Genomic DNA, 5,485 nt, shown 5'->3' with positions numbered 1-5,485 from the left:
GTTGCACCACAAGCAGTTTTCTGACATTGATTTATTTAGGCTAAATTAAGAAATTAAGCACATTGCAGTTGTTCTTTTTTACTGCTAGTACTGTTACGGCAGCCTCAAGAGCCCCACCGTATTGCACGGTTGTGGACAGCCAAGTACATGTGGCCAAGAGCTGGACCCGCCCTCATTCGACTCGACTACCCTTTAAAAACGGAGCTTGAAGACAGAAAAGAGAGGCAAGTTGGGCTGGCAAGGGCTGTTCTCATTCTTTCTTTTTCTCCCCACAGATGTATAGATGACCCTAGACGGTGCAGGTTCCGCCGGGTGCCCCTATCCTGAGGCAGACGACAGAATTTCTTTTTCTTTTTCTCCCTCTGTTCTGACTCGTTCAATATACGGGCCGCTACTGGGTGCGCCAGCCTAGATACTGGTGTCTTTCTCCCCTCTGTGGGCACCGTAGAGTCTCTTTTTCAGACTCACAGTACATAAACCTGATACCAACACTGGGTCAGATTAGTGCCATATCTAGTAAAGAACATGCTACTGGTTTTAACAATATACTTAAAACCATACCATGTCTTATTGATCATTACACCACCCAGCTTCATGAGGAGTGATCGGCGGTGGCTATTCATCAGTGCTGGTACATCAATAACATTTAACAGTGATTGCTGCTTTTATTGGAAAGAGAACAATTTCAGAATAGCAGTATGTTTTTCTGGTTCAGATAATAGAAACTTGCTAACAGAATCTCATTTTCTCTGAGGTTCTGAATTACAAAATAGGAGAATTTATATTATAGCTTATAGTTAATAATAATATATAGCTTATAAGTAAGTCTCTCCACAACTAAACAGTTAATTAATCATAATTATTTATTTTTTATTGTTTGTTCGTACAACTTTAAAGAAAAAAAAGACCAAACAGCACAAAGACAGAAGAGAAAACATTGGTGTCTTTTCTTCTGATGGGTACTTTTGTCTTCCTCTGATGCTTTATGGTACTGCTGTAAACATCTTTGAGGTATAACTGTTTAGGATGGCTAGATAAGGTGCAGCAGCTACTTAGCTGTGTTCATTAGTGTCCCAGACTTCTCCTCTGCAGCTGCTGAAGGACGGCATGTGTGCGCTGCTCACCTTTACCAGTCGGGTTCTAGATGATTCTGTCTCCACAGAAAGAGCTGTGGCACAGCTGTGAATGTTTCTGCGAGGTTATAGAGTCAGACTCTTTAGTCAGTTTGTCATTTCCAGAGGCTTCTGTCTGTCTAGTCTCAGAGGTTGTCATCCTGTTCCTCCTCATGTTGTGAAACTCAATGTCTTCTTTTTTTTCCCCTTGCCGGTCTAAATATGGTCAGTCTGTGGTGGGTTTTAATAGATAGCTTGCCTTGTCAGTTAATTAAAATGACAGTATCTGCATCTCAAATACTCATAGCTGAAATGTAACACAATATGAATCTTTTTCTTATATGGCTCCCTCATTGTGATGTTGAACTGGTGTGGCACTGCAATTTAGTGATGTCACCCTTCTTGGTTTTTACTGCATTGTGATAATTGCTACAAGTTGATTATGATTTTCATTTAGACTTTAAGATAGATTTCTAAAGTTGCCTTGTATTTCATTTCACACAGGTTAACTGTTTACAGGTGTCAGTTTACTATCTAATGTAATATTAAACTTTTCCTTCAATATAGTCTCTCTATCTCACTGTCTGGTATGTCCCTCATATCATAGAGGTCTACGTCTTCTTGAGGGTTAAATGTGACCTCACTGTAGGTACAACCAACCAATTAGAGCTCTGAAACCAGTGGATGTCTAAAGGGAACAGATGGATTTCTGGATGAGCAAAGACTCGGGACTTGTTTGGAGATACTGGTCAATGGTCAACAGCACGTGGCATTAATAAGAAGCTGTACATGGTTTTTGTTAGGCGCTTGTGAACGAGGCTACAGTAGACGAAGGCCTCGTTCTGGATCAGTGGCTTCCTCCCTGTCTTCTCCAGGGTCCACTTCTCGCCATCATTCAGTAGACGGAACACCCCTGGGGGCTGAGGTTGGTCTTTACCTGTGATCAGTTCTAACGGCTCCCAGATTTGGCACAACAGACCAAAACTCAGCCAGGTTGATGAGATGTGAATCCATGAGACTGAACTCATTTTTGAATGGATTTGAAGTCCTTAGTGCCCAGCATGGTGGATTTGTAGCCCATCTCTCTCAGCACTCAGGCGAACAGCAGGTTGTTCTCAAAGCACCAACCTCCACGATGGTCGAGCACAATCTCCTTATAGATAACCTTCAGGTCCAGAGGGTTCTTCTCTCCACAGTGGATACCGAGGTTCTCAAAGGGAACAGTCATCACATGCAGCTTGTGTATGGTACACAGAGTGGGCAGGTCAGCTTTGAAATACAGACCAGTGAAGCCAATCCTTTTGAAATATTCCTTCAGTTCCATTTTGCTCCTGCATAAACAAACAAACAAATTGATAATTGTTGTGCTATACAGTGTCCAGCTGCACTGTGTTGTATCATCATAAAAGGTTAAAGTAGAATTCCACAGTTTATCACAATTTCTGCATGAGACAGTCATTTAAATGTAAACTAAGTCGTTCTGAGTCTTTTGATCTGAAGTGGTGCATTATAGGGAAACTTACTTGCTCTGTAATTCTTTTACAGTGGTAATGATGAGAGCCAAAGATTGCAATATGTACAGGGCAAATGTAACCATTTTATCTGCTATTCAAAACTAACTGATGTGTCTTAAGTGTTAAAATAGTGCTAAATATGAAACAAATTCTTTGTTCTTGAAATGTCCTGCATATATCTCTTCACCATGGTTTATTTAAAAATGTTTTTCAGCAAAATCTTATTTCAAACCTATCATAAAACAATGTCTCAGCTAACATGTTTGGAGCCATTTCATGTAATAATTTCTGTGTAGCTTTAAGAGTCATTAAATGCTTTGGACGTTTGGTTCCCATCAACACCATAGTGAACAATTCTATATTCTACATATTTTTCTAGAATGGCACATTTTACATCAAACAACACTGAGTGCCTGTGTTTGCAATTTAACAATTTTATTATGGAGAAATGTAAAATAAAAACGGTGGAATTCCCCTTCAAACTCTTCTGAAGTTCAACACAGATGACAAAAATGAAACGTTGCTCTATTGAACAAACGGGACATTTATGATAGTAATCAGACTATCTAGTTTTCAGTTTTAGTACAACCAAGTCAGGTAAAACAACTGGTGAAATCGAGCTAAATAACCAGCATTTAAAAAACAACATGCCTAAAAAACCCAGATACACATTTTTTGATATATATATATATATATATATATATATATATATATATATATATATATATATATATATATATATATATATATATATATATATATATATATATATACACAGTATATGTGAGCAGGGAGGAGTGACAGTTTAGGTAAAAGAGGGAGTTAACCCTTGGGCCCCTGACAGAGATTTGCTTTTGGGTAAAACTAGGTCAACAAAGTATAACTACACTTAGTTATAACATTATTATGCCCTGTAAATGCAGTCTCATACCTACAACCATAACATACCCTCCAGTGTATTATTGCTGTTATGCAGCTGATTATATCATCTATTGATTAATGTAACTAGGGTAATCATACTGATCACACTGAGATTTCTTTTGCAAATGAGCCCTGGCCAAGAAGGCAAACCAAAGGAGAATTCATAAAGATCCACCACCACCACCAACAATCAAATCAGAAACAAAATCAAATGAAAAACAAGAACAAACAGAACGATGCAATTCTTTAATAACTATCATAAAATTGGTCAAGGGGATAAACTGCTCCAATTTCAAATGTTTTTGGAGATCATTGCACACAGATGGAGCACTGTAACTACAAGCTGCCTTGCCATATTCAGACCATACTGTCGGAACGTCACGCTGATTATGACAGAAAATAAATTGTACCAGGACTTAGTCGTTGATAAGAATGTAGACAAATGAAGGAAGCTGATCAATAATTGCTTTGCAGACAAAAATGTTCTAATGAGTTTATCTTTACACTGAAAAGGGAAGCAACCAATCATTTCATAAAGTTCTAATTACAATACTGCAGCCTTGAGTATCTGCCAATACTGATACCAGTCCGATACCGCCTTTTTCCCCCTCGGGTAAACAACTAAACTTAACAATTTGCCTGGATGCACTTTGCTTAACCTAGCCATCTAAATAACATGATGCTCAAACTGTGAAACAAATATTCTACTCCTCCAAAGGACGAAACAAATAGCCCACGATATGACTCAGTTATGCAACACTGCTGCTTCTTTTTAATTAAACGTTTTCACAAATGTTTAGCAGCATTTTAGACTGGTCAGCACCATTCAAACATCTAAAATGAAATTTAAAATGCAACATTAGGCAAAAGTTTCAACACTCAATGTAGCCTATACCTCAATGACATAGCTGACATAGCAAAAAACAAGTTGCAATGTAGACCATAACTTATAACTTAACCTAAAAGTAACAACATTTCCAGTGTAAAATGTACAGTAGAACACAACACAGCAGACATGGCATATTAAAGCACTCACAACTGAAACTGGGCTATTAGACCTGACATCAAATTAGCTGCATTACTGACTCCACACAGCTGATATGATGACCACGCTGCAGACAGGTTTCACTTAACTAACACATGCTGCTCATCTGTCTTGTGATTGGGGCTGTAAAATTCGCCAAACATGATGAACACAGATTCAAACCATTCAAACATCTATTTTTTGCGTATTATATCCATAAGAAAGCAAACCATCAGATTCAGTTGCCCCTCAAATTCACATTTCCCTCCATGAACCACATCCTGAGGAGTGCACATTCACTGAGCAGAAATGGGGCAAAGTAAATCAGTAAATCTTCATTTGCCGCTGATTGGATTATTGAATTGAGGCATAAACACTTTTTCACCGATTTCTCTTCCATTATTTCAGTGCTCACATCATTAAAGTCTGGCCTGCAACCCGGTTCCAACATAGAGAAATGCACATATTGGCAGCAATGCTCTCATTTTGCCAGTTTATCCAGAGAACTCACATCAACTGGTAGCTCGTACATCCCAGACGATAAATAACACCTCGTTCAATGTTAGCCACCGCTGAACCAACCAATCCAGCAACCTGGCAAGCCTGAGGTAGGATCCCAGGAGAGGACACTGACAGACAGACACCAGCTGGCAAAGGTGCAGTCAAGGGTACTGTCCATACCAAAACAGCAGGTACACATGGCAAAGGTCCACCTTTATCTAGTTCAACTCTGTGAACTATGAACTATGATCAAAAGAGTTCAAAAAAGAGTACCTTTGGGTCAAGGCAGATTAAACACATGACTTAAATAACAAGACAAACATTAAGCCAAACAAAGACAAAACACAGACTAGCTGGCATCCTGGAAAGAGGACTAAAGTCCCCACTTCGATTGAAGGCAGCTGTTTAGATAA

The 5,485-nt window shown here is 38.9% G+C and overlaps 1 pseudogene; it reads right to left on the bottom strand.

Annotated features, from left to right (window-relative positions):
* Positions 1-889: 889 nt before the first annotated feature.
* LOC118817418 lies at positions 890-5,237 on the bottom strand (annotated as a pseudogene).
* Positions 5,238-5,485: the final 248 nt, after the last annotated feature.

Source organism: Colossoma macropomum, unplaced genomic scaffold (assembly GCF_904425465.1).
Source record: "Colossoma macropomum unplaced genomic scaffold, Colossoma_macropomum, whole genome shotgun sequence".
Classification (NCBI taxonomy): Eukaryota; Metazoa; Chordata; class Actinopteri; order Characiformes; family Serrasalmidae; genus Colossoma; species Colossoma macropomum.
Note: the sequence above shows the minus strand (reverse complement) of the source record. Positions and strands in the feature narration are given on the sequence as shown.